The 19,593-nt window shown below is 41.3% G+C and overlaps 1 protein-coding gene across 10 annotated transcripts in view; it reads left to right on the top strand.

Annotated features, from left to right (window-relative positions):
• Nucleotides 1-19,593, top strand: part of SEMA5B (semaphorin 5B) — a 354,034-nt gene that overhangs the window by 70,573 nt on the left and 263,868 nt on the right. For 7 of the 10 annotated variants that reach the window (XM_053403821.1, XM_053403856.1, XM_053403884.1 and 4 more), the window contains exon 2: nucleotides 6,514-6,595. The exons of 2 other annotated variants lie outside the window; for them this stretch is intronic. The gene's annotated coding sequence lies outside the window, so the exon portion shown is untranslated. Of the gene's footprint in view, nucleotides 1-6,513; nucleotides 6,596-18,233; nucleotides 18,289-19,593 lie in introns of those variants that run through there. One more of the 10 variants, XM_053403846.1, reaches the window with a different exon arrangement.

The following is a 19,593-nucleotide window of genomic DNA, read 5'->3' as shown; positions in this document are numbered from 1 at the left end:
ATTGTCCCTGTGTTTAGCTCAAGAGCATTAATTGCTTATCACATCAGCTTATTTATATATTGAGAACCATAATAATTCATTTGTGGGCATGCATGCTTATCTAAAAGACTATAGTACCCTGATTCTGAGCTTACAGCAGTCTCCCTCAATGGGTTCCAAGTGACTGGTGTTGAAAAGTTATTGGGGAAAATAATTTGCCTTGAGAGTCATGGACTGTAACAGAAAGTTGGATAAGGTGAGACTGTAAGAGGGCCAGTAATTGCACACGAGAGACCACTGTGACTTTTCTGAATCTTGATCTATTGTCAAGAATGCTGAGAAGGTAGACCAACATGTTTGAATGCTCTTAGATTGAAGGCTGTGGGTAAGTGAAGACACAAATGTCACTTTCTTTTCTTTTTCTTTTTAGTCTATTTGTGGAAACAAGGGATTTTGAGTGAGTTTGGGTATGGTAGGGCTAGACTTTCAAGCTTCATTTATGAGTCATTGGAGGTTATATGAAGGTTATGCGGAGTCTACTGTGGAATTCAAGGACCAAAATCAAGGCTGTACTATTCACTGCCTCTGTACTTCTCATTTCCTTCCTTTTGAATCTTTGAATGTAATTGCCACCCATTGCCTATTATCAGTGGGCTCAAAGCTTTACTTAGTTACACTATGCTTGCAAGTGTCATATTGACTTGCTGCTACATGAAAAATGTCAAATCTTGCAGCATCTTCATGCTAGATTTTGTCTGCTTTAGTGCTTTGGAGTCAGATGCCATCATCTTCTCAAAGGGAAAAACATGACTGGAATACAAGCTTGCTTTAAACAGATACTTGGAAGTCTTGAATGGGTTGGATTTCAGTTCCTATGGGGGAAAGGCTTCATTTTGCCTGGATACTGACTTTTCTATAGGCTGGTTTATGCATTAGTGAAACTGATTGTTCTATATACATGATGGAGTGGGTACCCAGATATCACACCACTGTTCCTGTGATGTGACGTGTTATATCTATTGCCATGATCCTTATATATAAACATAGGAGTGGGAGGTTTATGCAGCATCTGTGCATACCTCCGTATATATTTACTGCCCACATCACAGATTATTTTACACCAGCAGTAGTGGGTGTGGACTCTTGCACTGCTGGGTATGCAATATTCCTGGATCTGGAACTGGTACATGACCTGATACATAACTCTCTGCCTTTTTGGGTTTCAATCTTGTCCCCTGGCTGGGACTTCTGGTTGAGGTAGAACATAAACACTCCCAAGCCCCATTAAGTGCATTAGGAAGTTTAAGCACGGCCCTCTGTTATTTAAGATACTCATCTTTAAATTAGTGGGATCTAAAAGTGCTGCATTCTTCTCATATTAAGGTAGGATAATTTAAGTTGCCTCCCTGTGGAATTTGGTATAGTACATGTCAAGAACTATACGTGTACAGTTCCCAGAATTAGTATATGGTTTTCTTCCTAATGGTAAACTCATAATAACAAATCCTGATGTCTGATCGCTGAACAAACTTCAAAAGGGATGGTGTTGGCTGACAGCCCCGCTGTACTGCTTTTCGTTTACTCTGCTGTTGCTAAATGAGCAATGAAGTATAATATCTTGCTATACACATTCACTGAGCAGATTTCTTTGTAATGTGGTAAGTGAAACCTTATGTATTGTGTCGTTTGACCACTGTCATATTTTCAGTTTCCATTTTTGTTGTTATTTTGACATTATCAGGGACCTTGTTCTATTTCCGTGGGAATCATAGATGTTGAATAAGATCATTCGGTCTTTGGCTAAGCTGATTTTTCCTGCCAGCCTCCAGGATGCTGGGACAGTGTGTTTTCCCACTGGAAAAGTACCCATTTATTTTCAGAGCCTGCAGCTGTCTCAGCTGGACAGTGAAAGAGGCATAGATTGGCTGGGATTTGACATTTTACCAATGTCTCTATTTACATTTAGGGTTAATCTCCCCAAACCCGGTTCATTTTTTAAAAAGAGGCTTTCAAGATCAGAACATCTAGTATACTGTTCCCATGAATGCTTTGTACTGTGAATGTGTTTTTATGCAGGGTTTACAAGATTACTCACTGGGAATATTTGTTCATTTTGACCTTCCAAGAATCTTGGCTGAAGCAGTACATCAAATGTGAGGATTCATATCTTCTCCATCTTGGCCAATAGCCATTAATAATATTATTTTCATGCACTTCATACTACTTGCACTGTTTGGTGTGACTATAGCTAGTAGGAGATTGAGAAAAACTTTGATAAAACTGATTCTGTTTATATTGTTCTAGTGAGTTTGCCTGAAAAAAGAGTTTCAATGTTATGGCAGCATTGGGGAGCTATACTTTGACAGAAAGCATCAGTTTAGTTTTCCCCAACAACAAAAATCTTGTACCCTCAAGCTGTTTGGTACCACAACTTTAACTTGGTTGAGGTTGATGGGTGCTGTAGTGTAAAACATCTGGAGGGCACTGGGGTTGGGGAGTCTTCATTAGTTGACTGATAGGTCTGACCTTATAATTAAGTCCTGATTGGTTGTTAAGGTTTCATATGTGAAATTCTTAAGTAATAATTGAATTGTGTTCCTTTTGCAAAACAACTCATATTGAATATGTTGCAACAAAAATAAAAAACGTATACACAAACAACAATAAATTAGAAAATTAAACGAAAAGAATTATTCAGACCCAGCTTAGTAGCTACATCTATTCCCCAAGGTGGATTTTTAATTGGATTTTACTCAAAGCTGTCTCATGTGAAGAGCTTTTGCTGTCAGTTGTATCATTATGAACAATAAAAGCACATCATTTTCAGACTGTCCAACTGTGCCTTTTTAATACATGTTTTTATATCATTATGTGCATATTCCTAGTTTGTACTGAATATGTACCTGATTTTTGAATTTATGTGCCACTTGTGCTTATTTGGAATGGCCTGCTTTCATTGGGACAGTACTGAATTTTGAAATCTTGAAACCAAGTGTTTTGAATTTTGCAGGTCAGTAGAAGTAGGATATCTAAAGACAAAAATATGCTACCTCCTGTACGTGAGAAAATGCATATTTTAAAGTTATTATTTCTACTTTTCAGGTAGACCTATATTTGACTTGTGCATTGTCACAGTAAGCAGTACTGGTTTACTTGATGTAAATAAAAGTTTCTTATGTACTGAGTAGCATGGTAATGATTCAGGTAGCTGGGTGTCTGTACAAAATCTTGTAAGAATCAGTGCTTAGTCTGAATACAATTTTATCAGATCTAGAAGTTGATTACGGGAGAATCCCCGCTTATGCGGGGGTTCCATTCCCAGCCACTGCGCACATCAGCAGGATGCATGCTAGTCCGTTCCACCCTCACCCCACCCCCTTTCGGTACCGAAAATGGCATGCATGTCAGCGGTCACACACATGCTGACCGCAAACAAATGGGGAGGTGCTTGTATATTATAATGCAACCGCCTTAATATAAATAGTTGTTAATTGTTTTATATAACGTAATCAACATTAAAGATCGGTAGAGACAAATATAAAACAGTATACAAGAAATAACAATGGTATAATAAGGAATTGCAATCTCGCAGCTACTTGCATGAGTAATTCGGTCCTAAAATGCTTTTTAAGGAGATATATCCCACTTCTCTATCTCTCACTTTCCCCAGTGAACAGTTCACTTCTAAATATCTTTCAGGGGTTATATGTCACTGAAAAGGAAGTTTACTCTTAAAAACATACATTTTATAATGAAAGTATGATTTATAACCACCTTTGATCTTCTGAGAAGGAGCTGCAAATTACAGGGCCTTTAAGACCCTAGATGTTAATGGGAAAATGAACGGGAAAGAGGAACAAATAAACTTCATGACCTTTTAGAGCTGGTCCATGTCAAAAAGTGTAGTTAATAGTTGCAAGCAATGTGTGTTTTGGGGAATAGGAACTCTACAGTGTCATCGTGTTTCCTAGAGTAGCTTATCTTACCTAGAATTCTCGAAGATTAAAATCTCCTGTCACCACATTGATTAAAGAGAGGCTGTTTTTGGAATGGTTTTGAGTTAACATCTTGTTCAGATTAGGCAGCCTTACACAACTTATCAGCCACCATGCTCACGGAAGCCCACCAGCCATGTTGTCTAGCCCTCTAGGGACTTGATAGATCTTCCTGGGTTTTTTGGGTGGGTGGGGTGTGGGTGGGCAGGCAGGGAGGTCTGACCATGCCTGAAAAAACGAGGTTGACAGCACCTAGCAGACTTCTTAGGTATTTGAAATGCAGTTAATGTAGTTTATGCAAGATATCATTTATGTGGAGCTGAAGGGATAGGTGCTTGTCGAAGCCCACGGCACTGATTATTAAGTGTGTTGGATCCAACACTTCGGTATTGCCTGCCAGGCCTGCTCCAAACGAGATTTTGAGTAGGAAACCTGAGTACAGTTGACTTGCAACTTGCGTGAGGGTTATGTTCAAGGGATGACATATAAAGCTGAAATTGTGTATAGTCAAAACAGCCCTGGAACTGCTCCCACTCAAGCACCCCTACCTTTCCAAAACTGGTGTACAGGGTGGGTCTTGACCCCCACACAAGCCAGAGAGCTTTTAAGCTGTCTGCTTCCTTATCAGACTTTGGGAAGTGTGGTGCCCCAGCTGCTGCCTTTGCTTCGGCACCATTGTGTGCTGGAACCTTTGAAAGCGGTCACCCAAAAAAGCTCAACAACTTTCCACCACCACTGATTGTCCGGACTTTCACTTCTTATTTAGAGATTTGTTTTCTTAATTTTGGGTTAAAAACAAAACAAAACAGGGGTTGTCTTATACATGAGGGTGTCTTATATATGGAAAAATACAGTATTTCTGTGCCAGGTTTCCTCACAGTGAAAAGAGCTTTTAGGCTTTCCTCCGTGTGTGTGTTTAATTTGTGCAGTGCCAGTCCACCGGCTGTCAAGTGTGTAAAACTGCAATCACACAGGTTAAATGTGCACAAGATGTGAGTTAACTGTACAAATAAATTGGTTGAGCATCTTCATTTGTAATTGTACACTTGTGGTTTTAGTTATTTTAAAAGATACCTGAACCGGGCTCATTCCTTTTCACAATAGAGTGTATTTTAAAGAGTCAAAGCTGAATAAATTTACATGTATGTACCTAGAGGAGGCCCTATCATGAACAGTTTGACAACTCCATTCTGAAGTACAAGCACACCACACACCAGCCCTCATTTGCAGTAGCCCAATTTGTCCATGAACCATCTGCTTCTTATTTAGTATTTAAATTGATCACCACTAGAGATTTAATACAGTGATAGCATCTATTTGTTCATCCTTTTGTTTTTGTAAACAATTATTCTGTAGTGTTTAATCAAGGATGGATTTTGTTTGATACGTTATGAAATTGAGTTATATCTTGTGCCCTCTAAAGTTGATGATGATTTTTGGGAATCCTGTGCACATTTGTCCTATTCTCCAAAGTTATGCAGAAGTGCTGGGTATTTCTTTGATCAAGAATATCCTTTAAAGCTTCCAGCTTTATAGGCAGTTGACTAATTGTAGGCTGAGAAACAACAGATTTTCAGAACTCCCATGAGTGAACAAGTGTTCTTTTAGAGGAGAATTTTGTCCAGTGAGTATGCCCTAGAGACAGTCTTGGACTTTGTAAACAGCAGCAGACCGTCTTCATGCTGCTCACCAAACCCTGGGGCAAAAAAATGAGACCAAATTGTTTTAAAGACTTGCCAGGAATTTTGACAAGGGTAAAACAAGATATCACCAGCCAATTAAGTCTAATATTTCTTTGATGTACTGCATCTCCCTAAACAAATGCTGGAGCTATAGTTCTTCTATATAGCTATAGCTAATATTTATCCCTTACGATACTACCTGTGAATTATAATTCCAGGTGTTGCCTTCACCCAACACTGAATAGCCATGAAGTGGTGCTCTAGGAGAAAATGACATCCTTTGTTAAATTTGGACAGGGAACTTTGGCTCTTCTGTCTGGGTGGATGGTAGAGGGAGAAGATCCGCTTCACCCAACAATTCAGGAATCTAGAATGTGGCACAGGTCTTTGGCACTTCCTTTTCAGAGGTTCTGCTGTGTCACAGCTGGCATTTAGCAAAGCCAGTACCAAGTGCTTTCCCCTATGGCAACATAGTCCATCTTGGAAAAGTTGTAGTGCTGGGTGAATGGGCCAGGGAAGCTCTTGAGACCCCAACCTGCATTGTTCCATTTGTTTATTGCACCATGATTTCCCATTTTTGCTATGAGAAGTAGCTTGTAAGTCTCCCATTGAGGTGTTGACCAAGCGTGAGGCTTGCTAAGCTTTATAGCAATATACCGTAATAGCATCAAATGATCTGAGCTCATTTTCTGCAGGCCCTTGTGAGTTCTGTATGAGTTCTGTACCTGTGCAGAGCAGCATCTCAAAACCTGGAGTTAAAGAGCAAGGGTTAGGGGTGAAATCCCTGCGGTTTCATGGACACAGCACAGGGGCTTCCCAATGGAGTGATGAATGCTCTCTTCTTCTTTTTTCTTCAGCTCTAGGAGGTTCCAAGATTTGTTTGGCTCAAGACCCAGTATGTGTGTCTCCAAGATGACTATTTGAAGAACATCAGCTACAGTAAGCAGTCTGTCTTTGGATATATTTGCTAAAGGTAGCACCACATACACAGGATGTTTCTGTAAGAAGGAGCTTCACTGTACCATCTCCAAAATATGCCCCAACTTCAGCTATGTGTTTCTTTTGCAAAACGTAGACTATACTCACAGTAGAGCAAAGCTGCTATTCTGAGTGCAAGCTGAACAGTACTAAATAGGGATGATAGTGTGTGTGGGGTGTGTGTGTTGAAAACTACAAAATGACTAATCATTGAAGTATTCTACAATTAAGTTCAATTTCATGTCCTGGCCTCTATACTAACAGCCAGATGAGTTCACAATAAGATGTCAGACCTGCAAATGAGTTTGATGTCAAAGTCATGTAGATTTTCCAAATACTAATTGTGTCAATGAAACGGTTGAGAGCTACAGAATGTCACAGGCATCTGTGCAGCCCTGGATATACTTATATTATGGGTTAGTTTATTTATAAATTTGTATACCACCCTTCATCTGTAGCTTTCAGGGCAGTTCAAAATATAAAAACAAAGATAAAAGCACAAAATGCACAATAAAAATAGGAACAACACACACACACACTCACATTTCCCCAGTCTTTCTCCCAACAGTGGTCATCATACAAAGTGTATGTATGGGCCCAAATCCCAATAGAAATTCAGCTTCCTCCAAGAGCTCCTGGATCTGGTCCATGAACACAGCTCAATAATCTTGCTCAAGAAGGGGAGGTTGGCCTTTGGCCAGTAATTGCTTAGATTTTCTTAATCCAGAGAGGGTTTCTTGAGGAGTGGTTTTACCACTGCCTCATTTAAGCAGGCAGGGAACCCTCTTTCACAAGGAGACATTAATTACCTTCCTGGCCCAGCCAGCTGTCCACTAGCCAATAGGGGTAATTAAAGGGTAATTATAAATCTCCTAAATCATACTAAAAAACATTGCAGCAGTGTGCACTAAAAAGTACAATGGAAATCATTAAAACATCATAAAATGCAGGACAAATTGACCAACTATGAACAGGATTCTCTAGAATGCTTGATGAAACAAAAATGCTTCTCAACAGGTGGAGAAACTTCATCACTCCAGTTGCTTGGCTAATTTCAATAGGAATAATGTTCCAAGGTATTCTTTGGAAAGCCAGGGTGTTGAACGTGCTGCAAAGTGTTGGAGAGGGTGCTCAGGAGAGATTATGTTGATATTCCACTTCATCCTGCCATTGTAAGACTAGAGCATTGACAGGATCTATCCCCTGGAAAATCTCCCAGAGTATTCAGTCGCTGAGGGCAGATGGTCTGCTGCTGCAGTGTGGGGTGCCCCAGTAGAAGCTGCAACTCCAAACTTCACCTTAGACAAGTATTTTGCCACTGCACTGAACCAACCACACAGGTGCATTGTGAACTGCTCTTTCAGATCTATGGGCAGTCTGAAGAGTGTTTGGGGAGTTGGAAATACAGTATGCTAAGTTGGTGGAAGGGCTCCTAGCTGTTTTATGAGGAACAACAGCTTTCTTGGTGCGTTGAACTTATCACTGTTGCAGTCAGTGCTGGACTAAACACACTTCTGACAATCTTTATGTTCACCAGGGCAGAAGGCCAAATGGCAGATTGCTTCCTGCATTCATTTAGCATTCCAGAAGTTGAATTCCCATCCCTGTCATGCAATAATTCTTGTGCTGTGGATTGTTTTAGTTTCGAACCCTATGGGGATTGCCTCTTTTTAAATTATTTTGGCAGTGATGCAAAGATCTGCAGTGGGACTCTGGATTCTTCCCTATCCCAAACCCCCGCTCCAGAGACCAGCACCCCACATTGATTGACTGACTGCTCTCAATAGGAAAGCATTTCAAAAGTTGTTTGCCAGTGGGTGAACTGCCATGGAATGGGCAGGAGGGCGTCAAAAGTTCTGTGGGGTTGTCTTACCTGTAATTAATCACTCAGCAGAAAGAAACCCATATAGGTTATGTGTGTACGCTTCAAATAATTTTCTGTCTGTCTCCATCCTGGCCTGTAGCCTTTCTAGAAAGTTGTGGGAATGACAACAACAACAAAAAGTAGGGGGTAGTTTATCTAGTCCACAGGTCTTTTAAAGACAAAATCACAAACTTTTTTATTTAACTCTCATTTTTACAGCCATACTATAACGTCAAAAGTTTTTACTAAGCAACTTCAGCAGGTTTCTTCTTAAAACAACACATAACTGCTGTTCAAATAAGTCAAAACATTTCTTCATCTCAGGTATAGCCTCAATTGCATGTACATTTTGATAATTGCATGTACCAAGTAGAGTTGGTGATTAAAGCAATTCAGGAACAAAGTTTTTCACATAAGTTCTTTAGAGATTAGAGCTTGAACACCGGCTGATAAACCTTTTATGACAGATCTCCATCATATGATTGGGCAATTAGTTTGTCATAATTTGACTGTAAGCCAGTCAATGTTGACAAAATTTCAGATGTTATATTTTAAGCACTTTGTGAACAAAGCTCGTAAATTGCAACACATATTTCTGTTGGCTTCATGCTTGTAAGATATAGGCAATGGCCAATTAAATATGCCTCCGAATGACGCATGATTGCACACATGCGCATGGCGCCGAACCCGGAAGTGAACTGAAAACATCCCTAAACACGCTGCTAAAAGGGTGGAACGGGGCCAGGGTGTGCTTATGTGCACTATGCCAATGCACTCGGGGGTTGGGAACAGAACAAAATGGTTGTTGACTGTAATCAGAGAACAATTGCTATATTTACAATACAGTGGTACCTTGGTTCCCGAACTTAGTCCATTTGACTTCCAAAATGTTCACAAACCAAGACGCGGCTTCTGACTGGCTGATTGGCCCCAGAAACAATACCGACAGCAAAAATGGATGTTTGGCTTCCAAAAAACGTTCGCAAACCGGAACACTTATTTTTTCGACATCCAGGAGCCGATTTGTTCAGGAGCCAAGCTGTTTGGGAACCAAGGTACCACTTTACATTGTTTGTCCCTAGTCTTATAAGCTAGCAATTCTACACATGTACTTTAATTAATTTGCTTCATAATAATTTCTAGAATTATTTTAGTCATGATGTGGATTACTTCATATTGAATTTCAGTGCTGACGTGTTTAGCATTTGCAAGAATTGTTATCACAATTCCTTGCAATTTTTGATCTTTTTTCATAGAAAATAACTGTAAAAAGAGCCAGCTTGCCTCTACTCCTAATTGTTCACACCCTGAATCACCCCTGAAAGACAATTGATTGACATCTAAAAATTGAATTACTTCAGCAATACACTTCACATAATATTGGCTATTTTTTAATCACTTGATTACACATTTTTTTCTGAATTGTTTCTTTTGTTATCCAGAGAATTATCCATCGTACTTTTGTGGGCTATTGTATATTTAAGAAGAGAAACAAAGGCCTTCTTATTCTTATTTATTCTTATTCTCATTGTTAATTAAATTTGCATACTGCCCTGCCCTATACCCGTAGATCCCAGGGTGGTTCACAGCTCAAAACTACAATATAAAAATCGCAAAATATATAATAAAAATAAAAGCATATATAACCCCCCGTTCCACAACACATTTAAAGGGGCATTAGATGATGTTGTCCTTCTAAAAATTATGCTAGAAATGTAATTATTATTATTTTTTAAATGGGTTTTTTTTTGGGGGGGAGTCTCCCATTTATCCCTCACTATATAGAAATCCCACCAGCTGCTATTTGCATCTAAACAAGAGAGACCAGCACCAAATACTGTTTAAAACTAAAGCTAGCGATCAAGTCAGCTGGAAATGAAAGAAGCGTCACATTTCGGCTGGTACTCAGTTCACATCCTGTGCATATGCACAGTTGTTGAGGGGGATGTGTCACACACACCTTCCGTAGATTAACTTGGCACCTCTGACAATGGCTATTCTTAGCATCACAATTCCACCACTGTTATGCTTTTAAATCTCCCAGACAAGTACTGCATGTACAAGACAGCACCGAACAACACAACTGCCTTAGTGATGAGTTAAGGGCGGAAGGAACAGCACAGCGGTGGTGCTACTTACATAGGCCAGACCAGGTTACATGAATGTTTTTGTTTGTATGTTCTCAGCTTGCAGACTGCTGAATCCACTTACCTCTTGAGCAATCTAGGACTATTGATTGTAGGATGGTATCAGGGAGTCCACAGTTCATAGTACACATTAGAACATGCAGGTGGATCCTGCACATGTCTGAGAAAGAATGAGTTAAAGGGAGATAATGATAGAGTTGTATTGTCTTATAAAAGGTGTGTAGAAAGTAGATAGGAAGCAGTGTCTGACCCTTCTCTCATAATGCCAAAACTGGTAATCCAGTCACGCTCCAGAAACTCAGGACAAGACAAAAAGAAGTCCCCCTTCGCACAATACACAATCCGACTATGGATTCCACTCCCGCAGGATTTAGCAATGGTCACCAGCAGGGACTGCTTTAAAAGCAGATCAGACAAATTCCTGGAGGATATGGCCATCGATGGCTACTACAGATACTATGGTAACTGTATACTAGAAGAGTTTGGATTTGATATCCCACTTTATCACTACCCTAGGGAGTCTCAAAGCGGCTAACAATCTCCTTTTCCCTTCCTCCCCCACAACAAACACTCTGTGAGGTGAGTGGGGCTGAGAGACTTCAGAGAAGTGTGACTAGCCCAAGGTCACCCAGCAGCGGCACGTGGAGGAGTGGGGAATCGAACCCAGTTCACCAGATTACGAATCCACCGCTCTTAACCACTACATCACATTAGCTCCAAGATCAGAGGAGCCTTGCTTCTGAAAACCAGTTTGCTGAGAAACATGGCACTCGAGTTGTGTCCTGCTTGTGGGCTTCCCACATGCGTCTTGTTCATGAATATGAGAACAGGATGCTGGACTAGAAAAGAATCAGAAAGAGTGGATACCCTGTCCCCCCTTTTTTGTTTTTGTTTTTTCCAGGCCTTCCCATCTTTAGTCTGGACCATATGGGCCTTTGGTGTGATGCAGCATTGCTCTTAGGTTCTTTCTCAAAAGTCCCACTGTAGGAGTTATTCCAAACTGTCCTAGCCTGCTGTCCAGCAGGTGTTTGGGACTCTTAATTCCCACCTGCCCCTGCCAGCATTTCCAGTGGTTAGGAATTATGGTAATTGTAGTCCAAAACATCAGGATGGTGCCAAGCTGGGGAAGTCTTACTCCTAAGTGGCTACAGGGTTACATTATTCACTGCTTTGTATTACTTTTCTATATTTGTTGTTGTTGTTTAGTCGTGTCCGACTCTTCGTGACCCCATGGACCAGAGCATGCCAGGCACTCCTGTCTTCCACTGCCTCCCGCAGTTTGGTCAAACTCATGCTGGTAGCTTCGAGAACACTATCCAACCATCTCGTCCTCTGTCGTCCCCTTCTCCTTGTGCCCTCCATCTTTCCCAGCATCAGGGTCTTTTCCAGGGAGTCTTCTCTTCTCACGAGGTGGCCAAAGTATTGGAGTCTCAGCTTTAGGATCTATCCTTCCAGTGAGCACTCGGGGCTGATTTCCTTCAGAATGGATAGGTTTGATCTTCTTGCAGTCCATGGGACTCTCAAGAGTCTCCTCCAGCACCATAATTCAAAAGCATCAATTCTTCGGTGATCAGCCTTCTTTATGGTCCACTTTTCTTTATATCTTCTATATATCTTCCTCATATTGCAGGCTATACACACCTGCTTCTTAATAAATGATGCTATTTACATGCACTTTGTGCACGAAGCTACCCTGAGTGGAGTACACAGTGAGAGGGGAAAGTCTCACAGACATTAAGAAGTGCCATCAAAGCCCCTTAGGAGCACAGTTCAAATGAAGTGTATCAATCTTTCTGCCTTTCTCAGAAACACACACTTCGATGCAGTTTGCTTAAATATTGGATCTGGGTGTGAATTTGGTGGTGTGGTTTTTTGAATTGATTTACAGGAGTGGTGCTGAACAATAAAATCTGGAGTGCTTGCTCTGACCTTTTTGGCCTAAAGTTTCTGCATGCTTGTTAAATTATTGGGTTCTTTTGAGCTCCTGTTTTTGAAACCACAATAAACAAGCGCTAGTGAGAATTAGAAGGGATCTGCCTAGATTTATTTATTTTTAATTTGTGTTTATTAAATTGCCATGAATGCTGATTAACCAATTTTCCTCACACAGTGTTTATTTTTTGTTTCAGCTCTTTGCGTGCAAATGAGACCAGCCAGAGTGTTTTTGATAGATTGTGTGAGAATCTGGCAGAGACCATAGCACGAAATGAATGACCCTTTATGGCCTGAGTGAAATGTTGCTTTTGTAAGGCCTAATTGTAAATTTTGACCATTTCCTATTATGATGTTCTTTCCCCTTCTCCCTGCTAGCTCCTTCCTTGTCCTATTCATTTTATTTATTTTACTGCAACACATTAACCAGGTCAGCCTCCAAACAGCAATAGCTATTTTCTCCTACAGTTTTGCTTTTGTCCTCTGCAAAACACTACCATACCTATAATAATATAAGATGTTATTCCATAGATAACCCTGTTGAAGGAGGATATTAGAGATGCCTGATTTTCTCTACTGACATCCTCCAAGCAATATTTACTATCACAGTTTATTGATTTACTGCTGTGCAGCTTTCAATCCTTTCTTCTTCTTTTTAATAGAGTTGATAGCTTTTTTTGCTTTTTTTCGTTTTTGTACGGCCATGACATACACTTGCACCTCTCCATCAGGATTTTATGTGCCAGCTGATTTTTAATAACTGCATGGTTGCTGCTAAGATTAATCCCTCTTTACAACAGTGCCTGTTTCCTAAAGAGCCTTCGCAGCTGATTAGGGCCACAAATAACTCGTCAAAACAAAGTTGGCAGTGTTCGATGTGCTGTGAGCTTGCAGTTATTGCCCTTTTAATGATGCAGTGGTATGCACTTCCAGCTGTGCAGCAGCAGTGCATGGTCCCTGGCAGCTGTTAGATAGCTCATCAAATAGCTGTTGAGCATCGTCCCCTATTTGTCATAAAAATAAATGTGCCACCAGGGTTAGGAGGCTATTGACAACTGCTCCTCTCTTGCTTTACCATAGCTACCTTCTGACATGGTAATTAAGGAGGAGTTATTGTTGGCTCATAGCAGTTTTTGTTTCTTCCCCTTTCTTTACAAAGGAGCTGCTGTCAAATTATCTCTACCAGGAGATGTGAAACTTGAAATTTACTAAGCTAGCCTTTGCCCAACCAGTCATGTGACCTGTATAGCTTGTGGCCACCAAATCAAACACAGCCCACCAATCATGTATTGCTTTCCACCAGGGGCACAATAAACTCCCATGTTTTGGCTACCTGACAAGTCTTTGGCAGCCCTTTTCATTTTTATGGTCCCTTGAAAGGAAGTTAAAACAGCCTATTGTGCCTTTGCTGGGACACCAGAGATGGTTGGTCAGCCGAGTTTGACTTTGTTGGCTAATGTAGTTCCAGTAGGAAAGGGCTTAAACTATCAACTATCAGGAACAAATTTGGAAAGGACCGCAGTTTATACTCCTGTCTAAAGCAGTCTGACTCGTGGGTTCCTATGTACCCTGCCATAAGCCTGCTTTTGCCCTTTTATCCTGCGTCCACATTGGTTCATTGATCTGACCTGATCACTTGGCTTTAAGCTTTGCTCCAGTTTTCCAGTTTCTGCTTTTGGGTTTCTGTCGAGGCTGATGCGTCTAGTTTAGGACTTCATGCTTTGTGTTGCTGCCTCAATCCCAGATTGTCCCTTGGTTGTGGTTTAGATTCTGATCTATTGACTCTGATCCCATTATGATTGCCACAGATGGACCACAGATTCCCTCTCTTTGACTCCAGGAAATATTCCTCAAATTTTGCTATACCACTTGTAGCCTGTGGGATTATACCGTATTTTTCGCCCCATAGGACGCACCGGCCCATAGGACGCACCAAGTTTTTTTGGGGGGAAATAAAGGGAAAAAAATTATTCCCCCCCCAGGCGCTTGTGGGGCCGGCAGCGGGGAGAAGCGCTCTTCTCCCCGCCGCCAGCCTTCAGACCAGGTCCGGGGACAGCAGGAAGGCGCGCTGCGCCTCTCAGCTGTCCCCGGAGCTTGCGGGGTCGGCAGCGGGGAGAGGCGCTCTTCTCCCCGCCGTCAGCCTCCAAACCACATCGGGAGACAGCGGGATGGTGGCGTTCTGCCTCCCCGCTGTCCCCCGACCTTGTGGGGCTGGCGCTGGGGCTCTCCTGAAGCCTGGAGAGTGAGAGTGGTCGGTGTGCACCGACCCCTCTCGCTCTCCAGGCTTCAGCGAAAGCCTGCATTCGCTCCATAGGACGCACACACATTTCCCCTTCATTTTTGGAGGGGAAAAAGTGCGTCCTATAGGGCGAAAAATACAGTAATTCTGTATTGGTGGCCTGCCTTCTCATGTCATAAATAAATAATAGATTTTAAGCCTCCACAGTTCTGATTGTTTCCTACTGTTTCTATGGGAGTGTATTCTTGGCCATAAAAATAGATTTTAGAGTAGGCTTGAACTAGTACTATTGACTCTAAAAACTTATACTGCTTATTATTGGTTTTGGAGGTATTTTCTTTCTTGTAACCATGCTTGGGAACAGGAAGAAAAATGTGTGTGTGCATATATTAATTATAAATTTCCCTTTAAGTAGTACACATATTTGTATGCATTTGGTCAGTTAATTTGTTTTAAGAATTTTATTTCTTTCCCTGAAGTATGCTAAGAGGCCCAGTGTGATGTCGTGGTTAGGGTGTTGGATGCAGGTGGCACTGTGGTCTAAACCCTGAGCCTCTTGGGCTTGCCGATCAGAAGGTCGGCGGTTTGAATCCCTACAACGAGGTGAAGTCCTGTTGCTCTCTCCCAGCTCCTGTCAACCTAGCAGTCCGAAAGCACACCAGTGCAAGTAAATTAATAGGTACCACTGCGATAGGAAGGTAAACGGCATTTCCGTGCGCTCTGGTTTCCTTCACAGTGTTTTGGTTTAGTCATGCTGGCCACATGACCCGGAAAACTGTCTGTGGACAAACACTGGCTCCCTCGGCCTGAAAGTGAGATGAGCGCCACACCCCACAGTTGCCTTTGACTGGACTTAACCGTCCAGGGGTCCTTTACCTTTTACCTTAGGGTGTTGGATTTAAAATCTGGGCACAGCCAATTCAAATACCTGTCCAGCCACAAACTACAATGGGTAACCTTGGCCACAGTGCCCATCTCTCAGCACAGCCTATCACATAAAGTTGTTACAAGGGTAAAAGGAACTTCTTGGAGAAAAGGCACGGTAAAAATGTAACCGCAAAAATGAGAATAAAATGTAATAATAAATAAGAAGATGTGAAACAGAGAAGATTTTTGGGTGCTGGCATTGGCAGGAAGCTTGCACTTAAAAGCACCACATCTCATTTGACTGAAAAACCATCCACCTCTGCCCACTCCTTCATAAGCAGCTGCCCACATTTGCTATTGCATCCTGTTAGCAGCAAAGCAGAAGAGTTTGGGTGACAACTCTCATTAAGTTGGCATGCCCAGTGAAAATGTCTTTGCCACTTAGGCTTCCTACTTGCAACGTGTGCTGTTTCTGTCGGGCTCTGCTGTTATTTATAGGGCACCTGTCACAATCGTGTTTAGAGAGAAGCCTTGTCTGCGTTTTATGCAAGTTCCCTGCTTTTTTGGGGATGGGGGAGGCAGGATTCTGCCTGAACAGGGAATGCATTATGCAGCAAATCTTACTTTATTTTGTGGGAACACACATTCAAATATGGAGCACATGTTGCGTCTTGTAACATTTCCTCCCGTTTGTAGAACATATGTATTTATTGCCCATTGCCTAGAAGTGGATAGGATGTGTGCTGGTTTAATGTTCTGCAAATTTTTATCTTCAGTACTACAGACCAATGAAAGCATGATTATTGCTACTTGAGCTCGTTTATAGTATATTTCATTTTCATTGGTGAAGTGCCAGTGTGAGATGGCAGATTGACATTCTGAGTTGCTCTGTGCTTTATGTTAAATCTCTTGCTATAGTGTGTCAGAGCTTAATTTATTTAAATATTTGAATCATTCACACCCCCTTCCTACCCTGCCCCCCCCTTTGGAGGACTGAGTCTAAGTTTCGCTGCAAATGCTGTGGCTCCATCCTTTAACTATTTCAGGTGCGTCATCTTAAAACCCAAAGGTGTTCTTCAGAGAACTGAAAGTGATTTGAAATAAAATTGCTACTCATAGTGGCCTGGCTCGGATGATCATTCCAGGCTCCATCAACCACAGTTTATGAAGCTATGAAAGAGTCTTTGTGCTGAGCGCTTCTTCCACGTCCCACCCCTTCATATGCCGTCTTCACTTCACAGATTCTGATTTACGTTCACCTAGAGTTTCTTGTTATGTACAAATAGGAAAACCTGGCCTTAATGTTGGTTAGCAAATCAAACAGGTTAATAGGCATTTCAATTTTTTTGTATTGTCTCAAAGCAAAATCCACATGACCATTGTCCGTAGCGGGTCAAATGATAATAGATATGCACACTATGAAAAACTAAACTTGTCTCAAATCACTTTCAGTTCATTAAATCCCCCCCCCCCAAACTTAAATCTCTTGATTTTTTTCATTAGGAATCCATTAGGAATGGATTTTTAGAGATTAGACCCAAAATCATATAAGCTAGATATTATTTATGTATTTGTTTCTATGTTACCCTTCATCAGAGGTTTACGCGGTTTACGATATAACAGCTTGTGCCCCATTTTAAACCTGTTCACCTCATTTTTATCCATGTGAGTTGAGAAAGTAAGTGGAGTAATATGTCAAGTTACCCAAGTCAGACGTTATTTCTATTAACCTTAAAGACATTTCTTGAAGTGCCTTCATTAGCTAGTATTTGGAGCCTATATTTAACTGGGCACAGTGCAGAAATGCTTAGACTGCACAGTCTTTGTACAATTCTGCTTTGTCTTACACTAGCTCTTGGCTCAGTTTGCCAAATATGATTCTGCAGCACCCAAAACCCAGCCTAAAAGCCCTGATTAGATTTCAGGTAGAACTGGGTCAGGCAGTAATGTATTGCCATAGTAGCAGCATTTTCAGGAGTGGATGCATATTCAAGGGCAGCAAAACACTCAAGGATACAGCTAAGTGAAGGTGAAAATAAACAATCAGTTAAACTGTGGTTGCTGAGGGGGAAATGTCTCCACTGCTGGTTCTCATTGTGACTAGCCAGGTAAAGAGCACGCTGTTCTGTGGGTTCTAGCTCATTTTTGATAGCCACGTTGATGCATAAGGTAGCTTCTTCGGGGCGCAATGAGGGCAAAAATATACATGGCCTGTCTTAATGTGATATTGGCAGAATAATGTACACCTGAAAGGTGTATGTCAACACTTTAATTTGTCCAATGTCTAGAAAGTGCAGGTGTGGACAGTTTTCAGTTTGCCCCGCTGCTTTTCCTGGGAAATCTCCCTCTTTCCTGCTGAACCATAGCAAATGTTAATCTGGAGGAAACCCAGTTGATGTTTGCTTTGATTTAGCAGTAAAGAGGGAGTTTTCCTGAGGGAAAGCAGCAGGCCTAAGCAGTAGTGTGGATGAGCCATTACTGTGGCAAGGAGCAGGAAGAGAGGAAACTGTACTATCTGACCTGCTTTCCTTTTAGTCTTCTCCTTGCAGACTGAGATAGTCTGGTGTCTCTGAAGTCCACAGTATTTCTGGTGGATGCCATTAAAGTAAGGCCACTCTAGAGTTTTTATTTATTTATTTTTTATTTGTTGATTTGCATTTTTGCCTGTTTAATGTTCTCTGTATATAAACTGCAATGGCTGGCAGTGAATGCAAATATCTATTGATACATTTTCCTTTAGCCTTGTTTTATTTTAAGACAAACAGGGCAACTTCTCCTTCCTCTTCACTTTATTTTGTAAGAAGCCTCTACTTAGGTGTGTATACTTCGATATACCCGTATCATACTGACTGAGAAATGCAAACAGTTAATCAGAGAGATGCAGTGCTAATGCTACACTGTCAGTATCTTCCTTTGGGAAGTGACAGCTTTGAAAATTGCCTTAGTGAGACATGCGGTGACCTTGAACATGCCTTACTTCTTTACAGTGTGCACAACACAAAATAAATACTCAGTTTCTTTTCGAGATTTGTCTCTTTTATAATTTTGACTTTTGGGTTGGCAATGTACTCCGTAGTGCATTTTTGTACGCAAGGATTACATCACCTTTAAGCCTCTCTTGTGTTGTTTATGTTTACATCTTATAATGGTGAAAATGAAGAGGAAGAAGTGGAGGAGAGTCATTTATAATATGAGTGGGCATATTAGCCAACACTACTTTTACACTTTTTCATCACAAGCCCAATTGAAGCAAGAGCTGGAATGCTGTTTAGCAAATATTTTTCAAATAAATAAACAACCAACCAACCAACCTCTGGAAGTAAGAGGAGAGTTTGCTACAATAGATTTTAAACAGCTTTATGACTCTGCTGGTAAATATGTGTTTAGGGAGATATTAAAATGCAGATCATCAATCGGATAAGGCATAACATCATCTTCAGAGTTATTAAGGTGTATTGGCTGAATGAATTTGCAGTCCCTACAGGAGTGGATGTAGTAAAAGTCTGCGTGAAATGATACCAGGTGCAGAGGAAGCATCTTTAATTGAGGTGCATGAGTTAGAGTCCCAACAACATCTGGTGGGCCAGACATTCACCACTCGTCCTGCAGCAAGTTATCCAAGCTGGTTTCAACTTTCTGTGGGCTCCTCTGTGATTCCTGTGGTGCCTCCTCTTTGCAGCTTCTTTCTCTGTTTCTCAATCTCTTACCCCTCTGTTCTGTGGAAGTCTGCTGTTGGTTGATGGGTGGGGCTTCCCTGCTCACAGCAATGGGGGAGAGAGGAGGGCAAGGTAACACCATCCATGTGATGTTGTGAGTGGAGAAGAGGAAAGGGGAGCAGTGAGGAGACTGCATAACTTCTGCTGCTGACCTGCACACTGCACTTCACATGTGGTCCTCCAGATGTTTCTGG

Source organism: Podarcis raffonei, chromosome 1 (genome assembly GCF_027172205.1).
Source record: "Podarcis raffonei isolate rPodRaf1 chromosome 1, rPodRaf1.pri, whole genome shotgun sequence".
In the NCBI taxonomy this organism is placed as follows: domain Eukaryota; kingdom Metazoa; phylum Chordata; class Lepidosauria; order Squamata; family Lacertidae; genus Podarcis; species Podarcis raffonei.
The sequence above is the reverse complement of the archived record's forward strand: the minus strand, read 5'-3'. Positions and strand labels throughout refer to the sequence as shown.